Raw genomic sequence first — 25,000 nt, 5'->3', positions numbered from 1 at the left:
AGGTATCCACATTGAGGAGAACGTCTCCAACCTTTCGGAGCAGTGCCTTGGGAACCACAACCGTGAGCTCTTTCTTATTGCTATTTAACTTGAGTAGATTTGATGACATGCAGATTTTTATTTGGTGCAGGCAGTTGACAAGGGATTATGGGGGGAGCTGAGAGAACGGTTTAGTGCTGAGATATAGCTGTGTGTAATCAGCATAGCAGTGGAAGCTTAAACCATGGTGGTGTATGATCTAACCAAGGGGGGACATGTAGATGGTAAAGAGGAGGGATCCAAGCACAGAGCCTTTGGGCCAGCCTTGGATCTAGAGTCTCTGATGGTGATAAACTGTGTCCTGTTGGAGAGATATGACTGGAACCAGGAGAGAGCTGCACTGGTGAGGCCTAGGTATTCAGATAAGGGTTGAGGAGGATAATGTGGGAAACAGTGTCAAAGGCTGCATAGAGGTCCAGGAACACGAGAATACTGATGTGGCCAGAATCAACAGTCATGAGAAGGTCATTGATTTAGTTTGATAAGGGTTGTCTTCGTGCTGTGATGCACTCTAAAGCTAAATTGAAGAGGTTCATAGAGCTCATGGTTGAATATGTGCTGATGGAGTTATACAGGAACTACTCTTTCCAGGGTTTTAATGAGAAGAGGAAGATTGGAGATCGGCCAATTGGTGAGGTCATCAGAATCAGAATCGCAATACTTAATTAATCCCCAAGGGGAAACTGGGTAATCTGGGTCCAGACCTGACTTTTTGAGAATAGGGGTGACTGCAGCCATTTTGAAGCTGGAGGGTACCATGCCAGATTCCAGAGAGGAGTTGATAATGTCCACCGTGATGGGGCAGAGGGAGGGTAGACATGCCTTGACCAGGGCTGTGTGGGCATCGGTTCCAGAGAACAGATGGTGGTCTTGCTCATGATGACCAACTTAGCAACTTGAGGAGCATCCACAGAGGAGAACAGCAAGAGGCAGCACCGAGGCAAGCACACAGTGGGGGGCGCAGCCCCCTGTGACTGAGATGCATGTGGAGGGCAGGAGGCAGGCACCAGAAGTTGCTGGTAGATAGAATCCACTTTGGCCAAGAAGAAGTCCAGGAACTTGGAGCAAAGGTCGGGGGCACTTGAGGGGTGGAGGCCATTGAGGGGGTGGAGTAGCCTGTTGATGGTGGAGAACAGCATTCTAGGGTGATTTTTCTAGTTGCCAATGAGAGTGGATTAATATTGCATCTTGGTCTAGGAGAGAGCTTCTTTATAGTTCTTCATGTGATCTTTAAGGCCTCGAGGTGGACAGTGAGGTCAGATCTTTATAGACCCTCTCCAGTTGTCAACCAGTGGCCTGCATGGTGTGAAATTCAGTGGTGAACCAGGGGGCAGGAGGGGAGAAGTAGGCAGTCCGGGTTTTGAAGGGGGCAAGAGAGTCAGGGCTGAGGGATAAGGCTGCATTTTAGTAGGCTACCAGACCATCCAGTGTGGTATTTGAGGAATCTAAGGCCATATGGGTCACTATCATATTTGTCAGGACTGGTGCACTCACTTTCTTGATGTTCCTGAACATGATGGCAGACTTAGTGCACTTTCTAACAGTAAAGTGGAGGTCTCAATGGTTGGATACGGCTAGGTCCAGGCACTACAGATGGGAGAGAGTTGTACCAGCAGAGCACACCAGATCCAGCATGTAACCTTTGGCATGGGTGGGACCTTGAACATGCTGCGTGATGTTTAAACAGTCCAGCAGTGACAGGAATTCAGTGGCAAACGTGCAGCTGCTGGAGTCCACATGGATATTGACGTCACCTAGCAGGAGTGTAGATGGAGACATGGAGCAGACAGGGGTGAGTAGCTCAGATAGCGCAGACATGAAGGTAGTGGAGGCTTTAGGGGGCCGTTAGACAAGGACCATCTGGAGCTGTGTTGACCCAGTCAGTGTGAAAGTAACACACTCAAATGAGTGGACATTGAGTATTGGAAGTTCTTGAACCAGGATGTCAGCTCAATGTATAACAGCCAACCCACCACCATGACCCATGGAACAAGGTTTCTGTATGTACACATAGCCTGGGGGTGTGGCTTGATTGCGTGTCAAAAAGACCTTCTGATTTTGCCAAATCTCAGTTATGTATAGAAATTCAATTTGAGTAGTGCTTTGTTGTTTAGGATTTGGGTCAACCTTAACACCTGGGAACAAGTAGCAAAAAACAGGGAGACCTGGAGACTGGCTGTCTGTGAGAATGCTGAGCACTACAACCATGACCTCCACTGTGCTGCGCTGACTCAGAAAGGAGTGAGTTACTAGAAAGGCCCAAACCACATCCTCAACTACTTCTTCACACTTCTTTGTGTCCACATTGCCCCAAAATATGTGGCTCTAGGATCGGCTTCTATGCCCAGCTGAAGACCCACAAGGACCTAGAAGGAGAACAGTCATACTTAATCCCGAGTGACCACTGACGATCAGGAATCAGGAATCAGGAACATTTATTTGTCATTTCATTTCATGCACTTACATACATGAAATGAAACGAAATGTCATTCTCCCCAGCAGTGCAACACAAAGACAAAAACACATATCCAAACTACAAGGACACATACTACTATATCCAAATTACAAAAAAAAAAAACCTACAAAAACTACAAAACTACAAAAACACATATCCAATGTATCAACAAAAAAATTCCCCGTCCAAGAGAGCGAACACCAGCCCCAGGATGACTGTCGGAACTGCCGGTCTGCATGGGCTAGCAGTCAGTCCAGCCCTGATGATGATGATGATTGTTTAGAGAGCAAGTGTCCAGTAGCATGAATATTGCAGTGTTGTTTATAGATGCTGAGGCAAGCGATGTGGGAGGAGCAACACTGTCAACACAGACTAGGCGCCTCAGATTGCCAGCTGTAGCAGCAATGTAGTGGTTTGACCAAGTTTAAACCAGACTGAGTAGATGTCAAACCCCACAAAGGATACATACATTCAGAACATACATGACCCTTGGTTATGTTTTACAAAACAAATAAATTTATAATTAATTGCAAGGCAGGGAAATAAAACACTCAATTTGAATAGAATCAACCACACCATCAGTTCAATTTTCAAAGGTTATATTAGAGCAAAAGGGAAAGAAAACAAAGTTATTTATAGTCCAGTCCATGTGGTGTTCTTGCTCAACTTTGACACAAAACACGTTACACCCTTCGAGCAGTTAACATACGGTTTTCATTTTATTTTATTTTTTTGGGATTCCCCCCCTTTTTTTTGTCTCCCCAATTGTATCCGGCCAATTACCCCACTCTTCCGAGCCTGGTTGCTGCCCCACCCCCTCTGCCGATCCGGGGAGGGCTGCAGACTACCACATGCCTCCTCCCATACATGTGGAGTCGCCAGCTGCTTCTTTTCACCTGACAGTGAGGAGTTTCACCAGGGGGACGTAGCACGTGGGAGGATCACACTATTCCCCCCAGTCCCCCCGAGCAGGCGTCCTGACCAACCAAAGGAGGCGCCAGTGCAGTGACCAGGACACATACCCACATCCGGCTTCCCACCTGCAGACATGGCAAATTGTGTCTGTAGAGACGGACGCCCAACCAAGCTGGAGGAAACACGGGGATGTTGGTAGGCAACGGAATAGACCACGATGCCACCCGGACGCCCAGTATACTGTTTTATTACATTCCAAAGTCCCCTAACATCCCGCAACAACCACTTCGTAACCTCTTAACCTTTCACCTCCCTAGAGGTGACATACACTACACCCCTCCCCTTCTTAGATGTTAACTTACATCTTAATATCTCAGTAACACAAACATGTACAACCATGAAATCTGTTCACAAATTGTGTTATTGATAGCATATTCAACTTTCAATACCAAAATTCTTTTCAAGTACTCACTTACTGAAACCAATACTAGATACAGGTATTTACTGCAAACGCATAGTAACAGGAGTTCAAGCTCGAACAGAAACTTGACCAAAACTTTTCCTTTCATACAAAGCATTTTCTTTTTGCACATAAAAACATGACCTGAATGGCGAGGGGTGGACTACCCTGCCATTAAGACAATTATTACAGATTATTCTGCTCCATTTTGCTGTGATTAGTTCTGATCCATCAGTTGCGTTAAAATCAACTGTGAAAATGCCTTTCACTTGAAGTGGTTTTGTTGAACCAAATGGACACACTTTCTCCTCTGAGGGTTTTAGTTTAGTGTCACTTTCATATTTCAGCTGTCTAAATGTGGGCATGTTCACAATGCTACAGGACGCATCAGTGTCGATCAATATTTTGACTGGCTGGTTACTGACTATTACAGTTAATGTTCCATCTTCAGTACTACCAGTGACTGTAAATACATGGTCATTGTCACTGTCGCTCTGCTCAGTGAGTGTGGTTGTGGTTGTAACTCTGTTCACTTTATGTATTTTCTTTGTTTTGCACTTTTTTGCAAAAATGTTCTTTTTTGCCACATTTCTTGTACTATTTGTTTTTTGCGATGGTGCATTCATTTTGTTTTTTTTGGGGGGGGGGATTTTTCCCCCTTTTTCTCCCCAATTGTATCTGACCAATTACCCCAAACTTCCGAGCCATTCCAGTCACTGCTCCACCCCCTCTGCTGATCTGGGGAGGGCTGCAGACTACCACATGCCTCCTCCGATACATGTGGAGTCACCAGCCAGCCACTTCTTTTCATCTGACAGTGAGGAGTTCCTTCAGGGGGACATAGCGCGTGGGAGAATCACACTATTCCTCCCAGTCCCCCCCTCCAAACAGGCGCCCAGACTGACCAGAGGGGGCGCTGGTGCAGCAACCAGGACACATACCCACATCCGGCTTCTCACCCACAGACACAGCCAATTGTGTCTGTAGGGATGCCCAACCAAGCCGGAGGTGACACGGGGATTCGAACCAGCGATCCTGGTGTTGGTAGGCAACGGAATAGACCACCATGCCACCCAGAAGCCCCAACTATGGTGTATTCATGTCCTATGTATACTTCATGACCACACCTGTGCAGGTCTTACTTCTCTCTGCTCTTTACTCGCCGGCATTAGTTACTATACTGATTTGTGCAACTGATCATAAAGGGATGTCAGGGGCCAGTCTTTCCAAAAATGGGTAAACCAGAGCCATGTCAATGATTGACAGGACTGGTGGGCGTGTGGAGGTGAGTGAAAGAAAAAAAAACAGACTGATAGCAGGAAGCATATGTCTTACTATCTGTAACACCATAATTTGGGCGATCGCCATAACACAGTGCAAGCAAGCATGAAGGCACAGGTGTCAGCAGCCATGGAAGATCATCAGAAAGGCCATTTCAAAAGGGACAAAATTTGGCTGATACCAGGATGACAGGCAAACCTGGAGGTGTGGACCCATTTAACGACCTGTGAGTGGACAGAATCAGGCACAAAAACACAGTTATCAGGACTTTTTCCCAGGCCAGGTTGAGTTATTTTGGCCTCGTGAACAAAGGATTCAATCTCCCAAGTCACTGTGGCCACCATGCATGACAAGGGAAGGATGGTATGTGGTTTTGCTGGCTTGTTGTCAGGGACAAATTGTTGGGAGAAGGCATCGGGCTTGATGTTTCTGGAACCAGGTCAGTAAGTAAGATCGAAATTAAATCATCCGAAGGACAGCGCCTAACGGGCTTGACAGGAATTGAGTCATTTGGCGGTCTGGAACTAGGCCAGGTTCTTATGACCTGTCCAAACGATAAATGGGTGCTCTGCTCCCTCCAGCCAGTGTCTCTATTCCTCCAGAGCAAGCTTGACTGCGAGCAGTTCCCTTTTCCCAAAGTCATAGTTCCACTCAGTGGGGAGCACTCGGTGGGAGAAGAATGCACAGCTGTGGAGTTTCTGGTTAGAAGCTAAGTACTGGGAAAGAACAGCTCCAACCTCTGTATCTGAAGCATCCACCTCCACGATGAAATGATGTGAAGAGTCTGGTTGGACAAGGACTGTTGCTGATGTAAACTGTCTCTTTAGCTCGGTGAAGACAGCATCTCACTCAGGGGTCCAGGAAAAGGGGGTAGCTGAAGAGGTGAATTTAGTAAGAGGCGCAGCCAACTTTATTGATTATGTAGTTTTAGCCAGGTTTGACCAAGAACCAGAGGATTATGAGGGGGAGAGATGATCTGGTTTTGAATGGACTCATGATGATTGCCGAATTGGATGAGGTGCATGGGCCCAGTAATGTGAGTTACTCGAGCGAGGAGCTGTCCAGTCCATTGAGGGCATGGCCGTCAGAGGGAACGGTGAGTAGTTGAATGGATATGCTGGTTTGGGAAACAAGGTTGGCGTCAAAGAAGTTATCATCAGCTCCTGAGTCCATCAAGGCACCCAACGGAAGCAAAGGGGAAACTACCATATATGCAGGTAATGTAGCTGCATTGGGGCCCGCATGCATGGACCCCTCTTTATCTCACCACTATCATATCAAAGATCTCGAGCACTGAGTCTACCGCATACAGTATGTTCAAAAATGTGCAAAGTGTGCCCGCACATATTATGGACATATATACTATTATGTATGTCATGCATCCTATTTTAAGTCTACTAGTATATTGCCCACAAAGCAAGCTGGTTTGGTCAGTCCAAGCATACCTGGGCATGTAAATGTTGTTTTAGGTATGCCTGGGCATGCTTAGTCAGGTTAGATTAGAGGTGGGCAGCAGCATGGTCCAGAGAGGGTCGGTGTGGGTGCAGGTCTTTGTTCCAACCAAGCAGTTACACACCACACACCTGATTCTATTAGTCAACCAATAGTCTTTGTTAAGGACCTTGATTTATGGACTTGGGTGTGTGTAGCTGCTTGGTTGGAACGGGGACCTGCACCCACGCCGACCCTTTCTGGATCATGTTGCACATCCCTGGAGGCTATAAAAGCTGCTCACATTTACAGATGCTGTGTGGACGCATGTTGATACACATGTGAATAAGTTAATCAGGTGTAAATCACATTTCGGTGGCCTTACGCATAAGAAATGGGTAGCGATTGTACAGAAAACGGCTTGTGTTCTATTGTAACAGGTGTCTGAAATTGAGATTTGACCAGAAATGTAAAGTGCTTTGAGTGGCTGTTGCAGCTAGAAAAGCGCCATATAAAATGCAGCTTGATTGATTGATTGATACTACTGCGTCGCAAAATCCACACAGAAGAGTTAGCTAGCTTGTGAGGTGTCAAGACTTTGCACAGCGAAAAGCCCGGAGAGTGCGCCTATGATGTAAGTAGAACTTGTTTATTATTTATTTGACTAATAATCAACCTACACACTTGTGTTTTGTGTTTGTAAGGCCTAGGCACAGACAAGAATAATGTTGTCAATGTGTGGGTGCGCCGTCACCGATTATGTTTTCATCTGTTATGGTAATCCGATACTAGATTTTAAGTAGGCTAGTCTATCGCTATCTTGGCCTTGCTATTATGACTCCTCTTCCATGGCACAGTGGTCTCCTAGTAATCATTTGTTTTAGGAGTCAACTGTGCAGTGCATTTTGCTATTTCTGTTCATTTTAAAACTGTGTGCTTTAACTTTTCATTCGCTACTGACATGACGTTATGTTAAGTCTGATAATGATGGGTGTGCCAGGGCCCACTTTGACCATCTTCCACTGGGGCGTGGTGCTGACTCATTACGCCTGTGCACGGAGGAGTCTGTTGGTTCCACATAAGGGTGGCGCTGAGATGCATTGGGGACCAGGAAACTGAAGGGGAAGTGGTTTAGCTCACCAGAATCCCCACTCTTACTGGTGAGCCTCCTCTTTTTGCCGAAGGGAGCATGAGGCTAGGAAGTACATGGAGGCTAGGGAAGAACCAGGGCAAGTTCTCACAAGAGGTGGAGGGGATGGACGAGAGAAGGGCAAAGATGGAGCCCGGCTAACTTTCTCTCTGCGGCACTCATGAAGACGATTATCCAATTAATGGCTAGGGAGATTAAAGCATCAAAACTGCTTGAGTCATCCCTAACCACTAACTCCTCTTTAACTGACTCACACAGCCTGTTGAGAATCACCCTCCCTGAACTGAAGCATTATTCCAACCCGAATCTGCAGCTATAGTCCTAAGCTCAACTGAATAGTCTGCTATGCTGCTGGAACCCTGATGCAGTAACAGGAGGCATTTGGTAGCATCCCTACCGTTAACAGCATTGTTGAAAACCTTTCTCATTTCAGAGACAAAGTAAAAGTAAAAGGAGTGAACAGGTGACTGGCTATCCCACCCCACTGATGCCCAGAGTAACGCATTCCCCCTAACCCCATGATATAAGATATTTTTGCTTTATCGATTATGTAGATAGAGGGTTGTCGCTTGAACACTACGGAACACTGGATCAGAAAAGACCTGCACATCCCCAAATCTCCTGTGTATGTGAGGTTCTCTGGGCTGGAGAGCTAGCTTGCTTTCTGGTTGTATTGGAGCTGAGGGGCTAGCCACGGCTTCAGGGGCTGGAGAGGAAGGATATTTGGAAACCTTGCTGGCTCGAAGTCTGATCAGGGCCTCGTTGACCGAGAGTGACTTGAGGGTTTCCACGACATCGCGAAGGACCTGGTTGTGTTGTCACATGAGGGCACCCTGTATGGCAAGAGCTTGGCAGAGGTGTTCTGAGTCTGCTGGGTCCATGATGGCCAGATTGTTCTGTTATGTCCAGTAGAGGCAGACCCGAATGCAGACATAGACAATGGAATTAAGTAAGATGAAAAGGGAGGTGCTAAAGACCAATAAGTTCATTAGCACCTCACATTACTGAGTATCACCATAACATAACTCTAAGCAAAAAAAACGAATAAGATATGTAAGATAATAGAGAGAGCATTAGAAAAGGTGACTCACCAGCTCCGAGCATACGTGCTCACTGAAGATAGGCTCAGAAGCGTCACACTAGAACAGCGCCCCCGGGGAACAAAAGGTATGCATTGAAAAACCCAAGGGTGGAACCTCTTTACAGGTAGGAACTAATTTTGGGGAAGTTCACAACAATAATAAAAAAAAAAGATTTCAGGGAAAATGAAGAAATAGAATAAAATAAGAAATTTGGCTCGGCTACAGTCTCAGCACAGGAGAACTGGGGAAACATTGGATGAACCAATGAATTCACTTCATCACGCTACCATGTGGAAGTGCCATAGTCTCCTATGTTAAAACTCTGCAATAGAAATAACATTTCAAGAGCAGGATTAATCACAGCCATAGCTGGAAATCATCTCAGTAGCGACTATAAAACATTCCCCATTGCTGAGCTATGTTTTCTTACCGTTGCTATGTGAATGAAAGTCAATCAGCAGAGCAGCCATTCACCTTCATTCATTTTAGATCATGAAAACCGAGACGGTTTAACACATGTGAAGTCTTTTAATAAAGGCTTTGCAATTATGATAGCCTGATCTCTCTCATCTCATATTTCACTTGGTGACATTCGTGCAAGGGTCTACCCTGCATGAATATAACTTTTCATTAGGTATATTTTTTAGCTTGAGCGCTGTGTATTAACAACTTATTTCCCCATATTTCCCGTTCAGTCCACTTGGGCGTTGTGCAGGTCGTATAATAACAGGAAGAACATCAGTTTTTCTGTCCATGTGTGAGTGTATTTCCCTTCTCCCGTAGGTGGAAAAAGGGTTTGTCGCCAAGTTCAAACACAGGAGAGGGGGAGATACGTACACCTGGTGGAGCTCTGCACTCTACTGAGTGAACTACTCTAGTCTTAGTCTTTCTTTCTTTCTTTCTTTCTTTCTTTCTTTCTTTCTTTCTTTCTTTCTTTCTTTCACATACTGTGCATAAACACATGTACACACACACACACACACACACACACACACAGCCAAATATTCCAGGATACCATTAACCATTTATTGCTTTCCAGGATGGTGAGTGGTGGAAGAGCCTTTGCACACAGTAGCTGCCACATAAGCCAATGCAGTGTGTGTTGGGGGTGGGGGGTGGGGGGGGCTAGCGTTCAGAGAGTACACCAAGAAGGATGACCCCTGCACAGTTTGACCTCTGTACAGTTGGACTGAGTCCCACTGAGTTCTTGTTTTGTCTGGCGTCTGTTTTTAACTTCGTCATGCACCACAGAAAGTCTTGACCTTCATTCAGTCACGTGTCTCCTTCCTGCACAGAGACAGACGGTCAGAGCGTCCATTCTATATTTTTAACAACGTCTTATTTAATGTTTGGCCCAGCTGGCTGTAATGTGGTAATTGGTGGTTTTCTAACGTCAAAAGGTTGTTAGTAGTAATTGGCGACGATGCTCATTATTCATCTGTGTCCAGATGGGAATTAAATATTATGCAAAGGAGCATTTTCATGGAGCGAGTCAAAGACACTTTCTAAGCATGCAGACAGCTCTTCTCCCATATAATATATATATATATATATATATATATATATATATTTTAGCTGATATGCAAAAGCTTGTAGTGAGGGAATTACTCGGTAATATGTGTGCTAATATGTCTTGATGCATGCTCAATAATCCAGGTAAGGAAATCAAAGGAGGTTGAATCGGTTCATCTGACTAACAGTCGGTTCAGCCCAGAGTCCAAACCAGACACGGTGAAGCAGCATTTAGCTGTTATGCTGCATGCAGCTGGAAGAAACTACCAGAAGATCTTAGGTGTGGCCCCAAACATAGCCATTTTTAAATCTAGGTTAAAAACATTTCTTTTTTTCTTGTGTCTATGATTGAGCATTAAAACTTGCACCTCATTCCTACTGCGCTTTAATTCAGGAAGTAGATCTCTAGTCACTCCCGGAGGGGAAGTGACTATGTATTTATTCTATTTTTATTTTTTGTACTTTGTATTTTCTTTTGATAGTGCCTGTCTTTTAATTATACTACTCTTTTTAATTACTAATTCAAAGTACATTTATGTACATTGTACTCTTCTAATTATATTCTATTTAAAATTATTCCTATTTGCTTTTATTTACTCTCTTTTAATTATATTTCATATGGTTGTTCCTTTTCTGTTTTTATGTGTGTAAAGCAGGCTGAATTGCCCTGTGTACGAAATGTCTTATTTAAATAAACTCGCTCGCTTCCTAAACTGACTGCAGGTATCCCCACCGCTTATAAACCGCACAGTACAATACAGGGCCTAACGACCCAAACCAACCACCAGTTTCATATGCAAATATGGGTGTGGTCATCGCTCATGTGTGCTATTCACGGAGGACTAGGGATTTTTACAATCACAGCATTGTAAGATGGTGACAGATGTACCCTTGCCCCCCCCCCCCCCGGTTCAGGGATGGTTGTTCCCTCTTAACACAGAAGGCCTCTTTGACTCCCCGTTCAAACCAGTGTTCCTCCCTATCAAGGATGTGCACATCCTCGTCCCTGAGAGAGTGGCCCCTGGCCTGTAGGTGGGTGTAGACTGGAGTCCTGGCCTGACGTGTTAGTAGCTCTCCTGTGTTGTGCCATCTTCTTGGCCAGCGTCTGTTTAGTTTCCCCGATGTGCAAGTCAAGGCAATCCTCTCGGCACTTAACAGCGTACCTGTTTGTGCCGGGGGACCCGATCCTTGGGTTGGACCAGTTTCTGGTGCGGCGTGTTTTGAGGTTTGAAACTCCCGCCACTTATGGAATCACCACTGGTTTACACTTGGGCAGCTGTTGTCCTTCTCCTCTCTTTGATTGACTGGTGCACTGTTTGGGCGTCTTCCCGGCTTTGACAAACGCCCAGTTAGGATAACCACACTTAACTAGGGCCTGTTTAATGTGGGATCTCTCCGCTTCCCCGGCCGCTGTGTCAGTGAGGACGGTGTCAGGTCACACCCGTACGGTCACACCCATATTTGCATATGAGACCGGTCGTTGGTTTCCGTCGTTACTGCATTGTACTGTATTGTCTATAAGGGGCAGAGGTGGACAATCCGGCTTCAGAAAGTAAAAGTTCTGCCACATATTTGTTCCACCCATGCACTACACCAGCTGAATTTAATTAGCACACCTTTTCAGCCAGGTAATCACCCTGTTAAGTGAATGGCTAGAACAAATACATGGTAGGACTTTTCCTTTCTGGAGCCGGCGTGTCCACCTCTGATAAGGGGTGGAGATACCTCCAGCCAATGTAGACTGAAGATGCCACTCATTTGAGTGATGAGACGTATCTGTCAATCAACGTTGTATCCAGATGAACTGAGTCCACCTTCTTTGATCATGTGCTAATATGAACTAATACATGTGACGAACCCCTTTTAAAATGTTCTTTGCTGTGATCTGAGATCACTCAGAGCCGCTGACCACAATAAAGACCATTTTGTTTTGTTTATTTGTTTTTTATTTGTGCGATTGTTCTTGTGTTACGGTAGTGCCCATAGTGAAAGTTCATATGCTATACGTCGCTTCTTGCCACGCTATCTCTTCTTCACTGTCTTCTTCTCCCTTTCCTTTCTTCCTCTCTCTATCACAATATTCTCCTCCGTCACCTCAAGTTCCCGTCTGCTGTTTCGTCATCTCGACTCCTCTCCAGACTGTGTCCTCCCTATTCTTCGATTTCTCCCTATTCATTCGTTTCCCTCTCCTCTCTTCTTCTCTTGTCTCGTCTCTGCCGCTGCTCTCTCTCTCAGCTCTCTCCTTTTCCACTCAGCTTCTCCTCCCCCCCCTCATCTCTCCTCTCCCGATGTCTCCTTTTTTCCCTTCACCTCCTCTCCTCCGGCACAGGGACCACATCTCTCCCTTTGTCACCGCAGCAATGATTATGACTAGTGAGCATAATGCATAGCCATGAATAGGACTGTCCATCTGATTGTGATGTATAGTTTTTCATTACTGCTCCCCGGCCCACGTCATTAGGCACAGGGTTGGGGGGTGGGGGGTATCTATTTATCCCCTAATTTGTAAAAATCCTTCTCTCTCCCTGTCTGGTGGCAATCAGGGGCCAAGGTAATTGTCTGCACATGCACGGGTCCTTACGGCCGGCACCTGATGAAGAGCTATGTGGTGGCAGGCTGCTGCCGCTGAAAGGCTGTGTGTGTGTGTGTGTGTGTGTGTGTGTGTGTGTGTGTGTGTGTGTGTGTGTGTGTGTGTGTGTGCATGTGTGTGTCTGCTGCTGTACACTCTAAAAAGTATCCATCTTAACGAGTCACTTCATCCAGTTTTGACTCTTGAAATCGAACTTTTCTAAAATCAATTTAGATAAACTTGCACATGGAAGAGTGGTAATTTCACTTTGTAAGTGGACTCTTGATTTTTTTTCCACCTCATAGGAAAACCGGATTTTAGTGCTGAATAAGACTCTTGTTAAGATGGTTTTTTTTTTTTTTTTTTTTTTGCTGTGTTTAAGGCCATCGCCTGCTGGTGAGTGAGATGGACGTACTGTGATAGCAGCTTAGCTTTGCCAAGCCGGAGCCGGTTCTTCTACTGTCGGTCGCTGACAGGTTCGACGGGCTCCTCCCAATTCCATTCTGCCGCCTGGTAATTAATAACCATTTGGTTTAAATGATAAACGACAGTGGGAGGAAGATAGAGAGAGAGAGCGAGAGAGAGAGAGAGAGAGAGAGAGAGAGAGAGAGAGAGAGAGAGAGAGAGAGAGAGAGAGAGAGAGAGAGAGAGAGAGAGAGAGAGAGAGAGAGAGAGAGAGAGAGAGAGAGAGAGAAGAGATTGTGCTCAGCTGGCGGCCCTGAGATGGTCATCTAGATACACAAATGCGTGTGTGCACGTGCACATGCATGCACTCACACACACACACTGGAGCCGCCTAACGGGGAATTGCATGGAGTCCAGATAGGACTGCAAGGTGCAGCTGAGTGCAGAGGGTCTGAGTGTGTAGGCCATCAAAGGTGTAGTCACAGACGGGGAAGGTAAATAGAGGTTTAATGAGGGGTGATGAAAGCATCTCATACAAACTGGCACACACACACGCACACACACACACACACACACACACACACACACATGCTCCGAGGGAAAATAGTGGGAAAATAGCGGATCCTTGTTCTCTGCAACTCATGTTCATTTCCCCCCAAATGAAATAAAACTGATGTAATGCCAGATAAAAAAGTTCTACAGCAGAAGGTCATGAGACACCCCTGCTGTGCAGCTGCATTTTTGATATGCCATTTCTGCTGTGTAAAATCTACCCTAATGAATCAGCCTGCACATCTTGACTACCCAGCGCAAGAGGAATTTAAATCCTCGCCCAGTGCCGACTACGCAGTGCCTTTGTCCACGTCTACGTCTAAATTTGTGTCATTGTGTGAAGTTTTTATTTTGATCGTTGAGGGTGGTCTGACAGGACGCGGAAGCGGGTCAGGCTAAGCTAGCTGCTAGCCTATGCAGACCAGCAGTTCCGGCAGTCGTCCTGGCTGGCCTTCGTTCTCTGGACTGTGGAATTTTTGGCCTGTGTAGCACTGAAAGTACTGTGTTGCTAACGGTTTGTGTTTTTTTGCTTTATTCTCTCTGTTTTGTATGTTTTTGGTGCTGTCATTTTGGGACATTTTGGATATGTGTTTTTATCTTTTGTGTTGCACCGCTGTGCACTGGGAGAAACGAAATTTTGTTTCTTTGGTGTACGCAAGTACATGATAGAAATGACAATAAATTGTTCCTGATTCCTGATACCACATGCAAGCTATTCTCTAAAAATTGGGAGAGTCAACTCAAGCCAGTTTCCAACGATTCCTCCTCAACAGCGTAATCTGGATTATTCATAAAGAGACATACATGAATAGCAAAAGAATGATGATTTCATGTTGGTTCTTCACTCGGCCTCAGTGTTAATTCATTCCACAGGGGGAAAAAAAAAAGGTGAACTCTAAGTTCATAATCATCATACTGTTGATACTGGATGTATAGGTCCCAGCTCTCCACACAGGTGTATCCTGGGTAGTGTATTTTATGTCAGTAATCATGACTCATCTAAATTAGGTGGACTATTTTGGTCTGCAGTCTCTGCATGGAGGGGATGTTTTGTAGCGTGACACAGGGAGCGACAGTGACAGCTGTGTGAACCACACACAAACAATTGGGGAGGCTCACAGAGGAAACACATGTCTCTCTATCCATCTAGCAAACACACACACACACACACGAAAGCTGGATTTCAACACGCTGGGAAGGATCCACCCATGACAAACTGCACGTTTCTCAGCTTTTTCAGGATCCATAATTTACAAACTATACCATATTTTTGGCTTGAATTCCAGTCTAACATCAACATTTTAATATCATTGTCTAATTTTAACATGGAAACACAACAAGTCTTGTGTTTCAGCCACGAAACACAGCTATGCTGTATATTATTAGGGCGTGTGCGTGTCAACATACAGGTTCATGGTTCTGCAGCAAAATTCAGCTGAATCATTGATTCAGTGTTTTGTTGGGGTTTTTTAGGGAGTTGAACAGGATTTTCCTGCTGTTTCCTCAAGATGGGGCAGAATGCAGGGAAACTATTCAAACTCTCCAATAATAATAAATCAAGACCACCGTAATGGGACTCATAGACCAGTGAATCAAGATCATCAAGGCTGTCTCGGTCTTGGTGAGCAAATGTCTCAGTTCTTAGTTCATTTAACAAATGTTCTGCTCGTTTTAGCATCACATCTATTTTTGTCATCCTCCCCCTCCCCCTTTTTTTTTTCTTTCTGGATTTTTTCCCCCTTTTTCTCCCCAATTGTACCTGTCCAATTACTCCACTCTTCCGAGCTGTCCCGGTCGCTGCGCCACCCCCTCTGCTGATCCGGGGAGGGCTGCAGACCATCACATGCCTCCTCCGATACATGTGGAGTTGCCAGCTGCTTCTTTTCACCTGACAGTGAGGAGTTCACCAGGTGGACGTAGCGCGTGGGAGGATCACACTATTCCCCCCAGTTCCCCCATCCCCCCGAACAGGCGCCCTGACCGACCAGAGGAGGCACTAGCACATACCCACATCCGGCTTCCCACCCGCAGACACGGCCAACTGTGTCTGTAGGGATGCCCGACAAAGCCGGAGGTAACACAGGGATTCAAACCGCCGATCCCCATGTTGGTAGGCAACGAAATAAACCGCTGCGCTACCCGGATGCCCCCTATTTTTGTCCTCCTCGAAGTCAATGAACTGACAATCAGGTGAACTGGTCATGCACAGATTTGGTGCAGCAAAGGTTGGCGTACAAAAAGCATAAATAAAGCCACCGCTGATGCTAGACTCATAGGAATGAATGGCTTGCTGCCTGAAGCATTAGATTGTAGGCACTGACCTATTATTAGGATACAATGTGCAATAAAATATAAGCTTTGCTCTGAAAATGTTGCCCTACACAGTTTGAATAGCCAGCACGACGCTCAGGAATCTATTAGCCGGCGTCTAAATGGCTTGTTGCTTTTACACACCGGCTCTGGAGTGCAGCCACTCTCTTTGTAATTAGTGCTGCATTTCTGCCAAGAACCGCTGGCTCACCCTGCGAGCACACACACACACACACACACACACACACACACACACACACACACACACACACACACACAAACACCAACACATACAGTACATACACGTGCGCAAGTGCACACACACACACACACACACACACACACACACACACACACACACACACACACACACACACACACATCCGTACACACAAACATGCAAACATGAACACCCTAACAATTAGTGTGTTTTACCTGATAATGAAATTATGTAAATGGTGGAAGAGTCCAGAAGGCGCTTACTCATTCAATTCAAACAGGTTGAGGCCCCCCATTAGCATATTTTGAAACATCTGACTTAATTAGGATGATGAGGAGGGCCTGGGACCTCGGGAGAGGGATGAAAGAGATGAGAGAGAGACAAAGACTTTTAACGGCATCCATTCGCCTCATAAAGAGGTTATTAAGAGTCGGGGCTGAAGATGGCCCCTAATGATGTGTTCGGGAAATTAGGCCGATCAAACATTAAAAGCCAAGGCCCCCTCCTGTGGGCAGAGAAGCAGCCAAATGGGTCAATTAGAGAGACATTATTTCTCCTCCTCTCCCTCTTTCTCTGTTCACACTCTCTCTCTCTCTCTCTCTCTCTGTCTACCGACAAGCCAGGGAAACATTTAGAAGCTGATCTGCATAACTTGTTTATCAAGATGGACATGTCCACTTAGGAACAGGCATGCTAAAATACCTCATTTACCTAGACACAAGCTAAGAGACAGGCTTGTGTGTGTGTGTGTGTGTGTGTGTGTGTACACGTGTGTGCGCATGCGTGTGTGGGTGTGCATGTGCATGTGTGTTGGTGTGCATGTATGTGCATGTGCATGTGTGTGGTTGTGCAGTTGTGTGTGTGTGCATGTGTGTCCATGTGCATTTGTGTGGGTGTGCATGTGTGTGCATTTGTGTGTGTGTGCGTGTGCGTGTGTGTGAGTGTGCATGTGTGTGTGCATTTGTGTTAGTGTACATGGGTGTGCATGTGCATGGGTGTGCATGTGCAGTTGTGTGGGTGTGCATTTGTGTGCATTTGTGTGTGTGTGCATTTGTGTGCATGTGTGTGCGTGTGCAGTTGTGTGGGTGTGCATGTATGTAGGAGCGTGTGCAGTTGTGTGAGTTGCGTTGACAGGGTAGTTAGAGTAGCTAGGATTTTGTGTTTACACATGTTCAAAGTGTGAAGACAAACAGTGTAATTTTCACCTCGGCATCACGTGACATGTTCATATGCTCACAGTGTGCATTAAACCACACAAGTGTACAAACGCAGTGCCATTTGAAGGTAAGGGCAGGGAGGGGGCCATTACAGCTCCTCATTCAAAAAGTAATTCTGTATCACTCGCATAATGTCTCGGTCATAAATGAGAATAGCCGAATTAATGCACAAAGCCCTTAAAATTCCTTAAAATAAAGTACGTGTGCACATCATGATTGGATCAGAAGAATAATGTGCCTGGCAGAGGATCCCCGCATTGTAAATCGCCATTTTATCTCCTCCTTACTGTTTTTTTAAGGGTTAGCCTTAGCGTATTTTCAGTTAATTGTCACAAAATAAAGTGCAGTTAACTCTAACATTACAACCAGGGCATAAATCCTAAGACCTGCTGCTTTGCAGGCATTCGCTTGGGTGGTGGTAAAATAGTGCAAATCCAAGTTAGGCCCATCACAGAGGAAACCTCTGCCTCCACGCTGTCCCCCCCACCCCCCTCTCTTTCTCCTTTGCATTTCGGAAAAGAGAGAAAAGGAGATGGAAAGAGAGAGCGCGGCGTGTCTCCGTGAGGTAAAAACGGTAATTCTTGCGAGAGGTTTCAAATAAATTAGCCCTTAGCCGTTCGGGGTTAGGCTAACATATTAGAATTTTCCATCTGCTTTCCCTAAATCATCTGCGGGTTGGCTCGGCGCAAAGGGCAGGCTGCTCATCTCTCACTTGTCGACAGATTGCATTACTGAGCAATATACCTTTATTTTCTCCCATTTAATCCTCAGCACATGCAGAGCCGCCTGGCGCTCAGCTACACCGGCAATAAGACACGGATTCATGTTTATGTACACATCCGGACAGACACATGGACACTTAATGTGTATATGAGTGGATGCACACATGCACAATGCAGCAAACACAGATGAGGACACACACACACACACACACACACACACACACACACACACACACACACACACATCGATACTAGCAGCCATCAGGAGTAATTTTTAATCACATATAACGTATTTGTGTTTGCCCAGTGCTTTGTGTTACGGAGAGAGGTGTCAAAACAGGGTCGACGCCTCAGAAACACTTAGCAAAAACCACCTATACACAAACACACATGCGCGCACACACTCACCCATACACATCATGCCGTCTCTTCAAGTCGCCGGCGTCTTGCCTGTCTTTCCCATGCATCAGTAATCAACCTTGATGCTTGGTGCTGTTGCGGCCATTGATTTTTCTGTTCCACATGTGGGTGAAAATTGCACTTTAAGTTACCCTGAGTGTTAAATTAATAATGAAACCACAAGAGTGCCCTCTCCTGACTTTCAATTAACAGCGTCAGGATTAGAGGGGGATGAATGGAGGGATGACAAGGGAGGAGAGAAAGGGAGTAAGGGACGAGACAGGACGAGAGAGAAACGGACAGACAGACAGACAGACAGACAGACAGACAGACAGACACACAGACAGACACACAGAGAGAAACAGAGACAGAGAGACAGAGAGACTATCCATGACACCCACTCAGGCTGGCTGGGTTTTGGCGTGCTGTCAAGGCCTTACCGAAAACTGCACTTACCATTACATTCTTATTAGATTTGGTCCTAAAATTAATGAGTTTCTTTCAGAGTTTATTGGGCAAAATTGTTCGAAATTGAAAATCCGAACGCAACGCTGGCTTAAAAAAAACTTCTGACCCGAGCCTGACAGGCGAATGTGATTTAAAGGTGGTTTTTACTGTTGGCTATGGCCTACTGTCAGACGAAAAACACAGTCCTAAACTGGGGAAACATCAGACGGCGTCAAGGCTGATCATAACCTCAATTCGGCCTTGATGACTGATTATCAAGATGGCGGAGCGTTTGAACCAGTCTGCGCAACATTGAACAGGTCACCATCGACTGTCGGTACACTTTAATTTGCGGTTTGTGGGAGATTAAGGATTAAATCCCTCGCCGCCCGATCGAGCAGATCCACAAACAGTCGAACAATTCACGACTCAGTCGAACGATTCGCGATTCATTCACGCGATTCACACTCCTGTCGCGTGATTCGCGATTCAGACGAATGATTCACGATTCGGTCGCGTGATTCGCGATTCAGACGAACGAGTCAGGATTCAGCCGAGCGATATCTCGACAAATCTAAACTCGTCAACTTGACCGTGCGCCTCAGCGGCGGCAGTCGTAACCGGCGCGCTAGTCTACGACTATAATCTGTGAACGTCACTCATGAAATGTGTAACGCTGGTTGGGACTTCAAAAGTTTTCTAGTGTGTTTCTAGTTTCGGGTGCAATCACACGAACTCACGGCACACTGTGCTGTTCCCAACCTGATCCCGATCAAACCGGATGCATTTTCGGCAGTGAGAGGCGTCCTGCAGCCAAAAAACTGACTGTCAATCACTTGTGCGCGAGCGTTAGCGATAGATGAGTTGGCTTGCACAACTCTACTCTGTCCACATTTTCATTACTTTCTTATTATTGTCCAACAGTGCATCTCTTCTAAACTCATCGAAAACAACGACAAAATGGTGCCTTTCACCTTAAAAATGAGCGCTCACAGCCACAGTTGAGTCATGTTCCGTTTGAAATGCCCCCCCCCCCCCGTTTGTCTGGTCGGGTCCGGGAGCCATCCAGACACGTGTCCACAGGAAACTAGAAATATCCACCACAGAGAGAAAGAGACAAACAACATGCCACGCCAGGGGACACAGGTGTCTGCTGGTAGCTAACCCTGTCAGACACACACACACACACACACACACAGTGCACACAAACATACCTGAAAGTGAGATCAAACACAAGCTCTCACACACAATGACACACCCAGATGCACATGGATGCATACACAGTGAGGATACAGACATGCTCTCTCACACATGTAAATAACCAGACACACACACACACACACACACACACACACACAGACGCCCAGTACAATCCTGGATTCTCCCTGTTTCCCTAAATAGAGCTCCACCAGGCAGGTGTTTCCCTTGGCGGAGGAATGGGAAATTAGGGTCAACATGAGCTGGCAGATAAACTGTTTGTGTGTGTGTGTGTGTGTGTGTGTGTGTGTGTGTGTGTGTGTGTGTGTGTGTGTGTGTGTGTGTGTGTGTGTGTGGGTGGGTGTATTGTATGAAGGTTTGAGGCTCAGGCGTTAGTAGTCTGCGCTTGTGCAGGCGTCACATGGTTCTTTGATTGCGTGTGCATGGGCTGGACGCGCTTCTCTTCCTTGTAACTCATCCTGAGCAAGACTGTTGCATAATTTCCTGTTTACTGACAAATGTATTGTTTGTGTGTGTGTGAGAGCATGAGTTAGCGAGTGCCTGTGGATGGACAAGCTAGCTAAACAACCCTGTCAGCATTGCTCCGAGATCAGCAGGAACAAACATGGATTATTTTGGAAGCCAGGGCAGATGTGGCTTAAAATGCAGTTCTTGTGATGGACTCCAGGAAGTATAGAAGTCAATGGGAAAAAACCCAAGCTTCTCTCCAAGTCAATTATTTCTTCCCACAAGAAATCAGGATCTCTGGGACATCCGGGTAGTGTAGCGGTCTATTCCATTGCCTACCAACACGGGGATCACCGGTTCAAATCCCCGTGTTACCTCCAGCTTGGTCGGGTGTCCCCACAGACACAAAAAGCCATGTCTGTGGGTGGGAAGCCGGTTGTGGGTGTGTCCTAGTAGCTGCACTAGCACCTCCTCTGGTCGATCGGGGCACCTGTTCAGGGGGGGAGGGGAAACTGGGGGGAATAGCGTGATCCTCCTACGTGCTACGTCCCCCCTGGCGAAACTCCTCACTGTCAGGGGAAAAGAAGCAGCTGGTGACTCCACATGTATCAGAGGAGGCATGTGGTAGTCCGCAGCCCTCGCCGGATCAGCAGAGGAGGTGGAGCAGCGACTGGGACAGCTCAGAAGGGAGGGGTAATTGGCCAGATACAATTGGGGAGAAAAAAGGGGAGGGGGGTCAAAAGAAGAAGAAGAAGTCAGGTTCTCTCTCGCCTGTTTTATCTCCTTCTGTGGTTTTTGATGGAGATTTTCAAAAATATTTTTCCATGAAGAAGATATAAAGGCGTTGACATTGGGTTGTTCGGGGCCATGGTTGCCTTGACTGACAGAGGTGTCTCTGAGGTGATTGATAGTTTGCTCATCATCTGCTCCACTCAGGATCTCATTCCAAATCCAGATGGTTGGGCTCCAAAATCTGACAAGATGGCAGCAAGCGTAAACGCAAACCCGTAGCTTCGAAAAAGGCACGTCTGAAATCTAGGGGCGACATCGCAGAGGTGATGTCTACGTTTTTATAGTTCACTGTTTGTCCATGATATCTTTGCAGTATCCAATATCAACCAGTCAGTTAGTTCCACACGCCTAGCAGGATGTCAGTTATTTAGACCATCAAGTTTTAAATCAGTCGGTCAGTTTGTACATGGTTAGTCAGCACCTGGCGTGAAGTCACACCAGCGGTGCAGCTTTCACCTGACATCCTGAAGAGCGGGCCATGGACTCTCTGGGCTCATGTTCTCGTCTTCTCCACTCTCAGCATGCTGGCAGCTTAGCTGTTTCTCAATGCCGAACCTCTGGTGATTGGGGGTTTGACTCCCACTGGGGTCGAACCCACACTGAAAATTTATTTACCCAAGGTGCACAGCAGGGCTTTGGGTAATGTGTGTTATTTAGGAGTGAGCTGAACTTAGGGTTGAGGTAACCACACCCTTATTTAGACCCAAATAGGGGTGAAGTAGCGGTTCCCAAATGGGATTTTGTGACAACTATATATTATTATTGCAATATACAGCTATGCAAAAAGTTATGAATGAATTTTTGATTTGCTATATCAGAAGAAAAGAAAGAAAGCCACCTTATTTTTGTCAGTGTACTGGTTACAATGAATGTGTCCTCTGCATTTAACCCATCCTACTGTATAGGAGCAGTGGGCAGCTGCAGCACCCGGGGACCAACTCCAGTTCTTGGTCCTTGGTCAGGGGCACAGACAGGAGTATTAACCCTAACATGCATGCCTTTTTGATGGTGGGAGGAAACCGGAGCACCCCCATGCAGACACGGGAAGAACATGCAAACTCCACACAGACAGGACCTGGGACTCGAACCCAAAACCTTGTTGCTGTGAGGCAACAGTGCTAACCATTGGGCCACCGTGCTGCCCACTATATCATTATATCAGTATGCTATATATTTGTATGGACTCATACACGAATAAAAAACCCTCCATCAAAGTGAACCCCGGTTTCCACCGTTCACACAGACGCCAGGTGGTGGGAATTGTTCGAGTGTGTCTCGTCAAAGGTTGGTTGGCTTCTGCATCAGAGGAGCCAGCCATCTCCCCCCACACTACTGAGCAACTTCCTCTTTACCCCACCACCTGCCTGTGTGAGTGGGGCTTCTCCACTCTGGCTTACCTGAAGAGCAGCAGGAGGCCACGTCTGTCTGCTGAACAGGACATGTGAGTGGCTTTCTCTTCAGTACCACCAAGGATTAAACAAATCTGCAGGCATCGACAGACACACACGTCTCACTAGCTAGCAAGCAAAACATCTTTACGATAGCAAATGTTTTAATGATGACTCAAATTCAAGTTGCATTTACAATTTCTGACTAAACGTTTTTTTCCAACCCAATGCCAACTGCGTTGATACTATGGTTGTGTTCACTGTTTGCATGCCAGTTAGTTTTCACTCTCAATGCATCTGTTGTTACAAAGGCATGTACACACACACACGTGCAAGCAGGCTCACAAGTTTAGATTAAAGTTTTGTTTTTTTCAACTCAATGCATACTCTGTAGATAGGATGTTTAACTGTTTATATACAAATTAGGTTTCCTTCTCATCGCTCCTTCTTAGCTTTAGTCTGTAAAGAGTGATTATATCTTGCTCGACCAAGGATGCTGTTGTTTAGTATTGATATGAACACAGGTGTATGAACTTTCACCTACCTTTCTTCGCTGGTTTTGTAGCGACGGATGAAATTGGATGTTGTGGTGGTCGTGTCACTGATTTTTGAGTTGCAGATCTTGCATACCGCTGTTCTCTTCTTACTACAGCCATCCACAACATACTCCTTGTATCCATCCATCCATCCATTTTCTGAACCGCTTATCCTGCTCTCAGGGTCGCGGGGATGCTGGAGCCTATTCCAGCAGTCATTGGGCGGCAGGCGGGGAGACACCCTGGACAGGCCACCAGGCCATCACAGGGCCCACACACACACACACACACACACACACATTCATTCCCTAGGGACAACTTAGTACAGCAAATTCACCTGACCTACGCGTCTTTGGCCTGTGGGAGGAAACTGGAACCCCGGGAGGAAACCCACACAGACACGGGGAGAACATGCAAACTCCACATAGAGGACAACCTGGGATGACCCACCAAGGTTGGACTACCCCGGGGCTCGAACCCAGGTCCTTCTTTCTGTGAGGCGACCATGCTAACCACTGCGCCACCATGCGGCTATCCGTATCCAAACTGTATTATATTTGGACTAGGTCCCTCTATGATTGCTGCCTCCGCGTTGGCCCCTGCTGGTCTGTCGCGTTGTAGTAAGTTGCCAGGTTTGTGCGAGTTGCTCTCAAAATCGCCCAGTCATGTTTTAAAAACAAAATGTAAGTTCTCAATATCTAGAAAAATTCAAATATTTAATTTTAAAAAAGTCAAGGTCTTTCAAGTCATCTGTCTCAAGTCTAAGTAAAGTCTCAAGTCATGAATACCAAGTCAAAGTCATGTTGTCTTTTATCAGTGTTAGTCAAGCAAGTCTCAAGTCCTCAAATTTGCGACTCGAATCTGGCTCGAGTCAAGTCTGGTGACTCGAGTCCACCTCTTGTATGAGCACAGGTGTATTAACACAGGTGTATGAACAGAGGTGTATGAACAGAGGTGTATGAATACAGGTGTATGAACAGAGGTGTATGAATACAAGTGTATGAACACGGGTGTATGAATACAAGTGTATGAACAGAGGTGTATGAATACAGGTGTATGAACAGAGGTGTATGAATACAAGTGTATGAACACGGGTGTATGAATACAAGTGTATGAACACGGGTGTATGAATACAAGTGTATGAACAGAGGTGTATGAATACAGGTGTATGAACACGGGTGTTCTTTGGCCACGAAAAGTCTGAAACCAGCGGAGTAAAGGATTGGTAGACAGCCATGAGGGCTGTGTTCAGAATAAAGCAACGAAGACAAAGCAAGAGGCTCCGTGAACTCATATTTATTTACTTTAAAGATGATGGCAGTGAGAACGACAAACAATCCACTATGTAATCACATGTCGATTAAATGTCTGAGAGTCGTCTAAACAGTGTGCACCATCTAAGCTCAAACCGGACTATGTTTGGCTGAAAAGTGATCCTCAAATAGGTACGTAG

Source organism: Lampris incognitus, chromosome 14 (assembly GCF_029633865.1).
Source record: "Lampris incognitus isolate fLamInc1 chromosome 14, fLamInc1.hap2, whole genome shotgun sequence".
Classification (NCBI taxonomy): domain Eukaryota; kingdom Metazoa; phylum Chordata; class Actinopteri; order Lampriformes; family Lampridae; genus Lampris; species Lampris incognitus.
Note: the sequence above shows the minus strand (reverse complement) of the source record.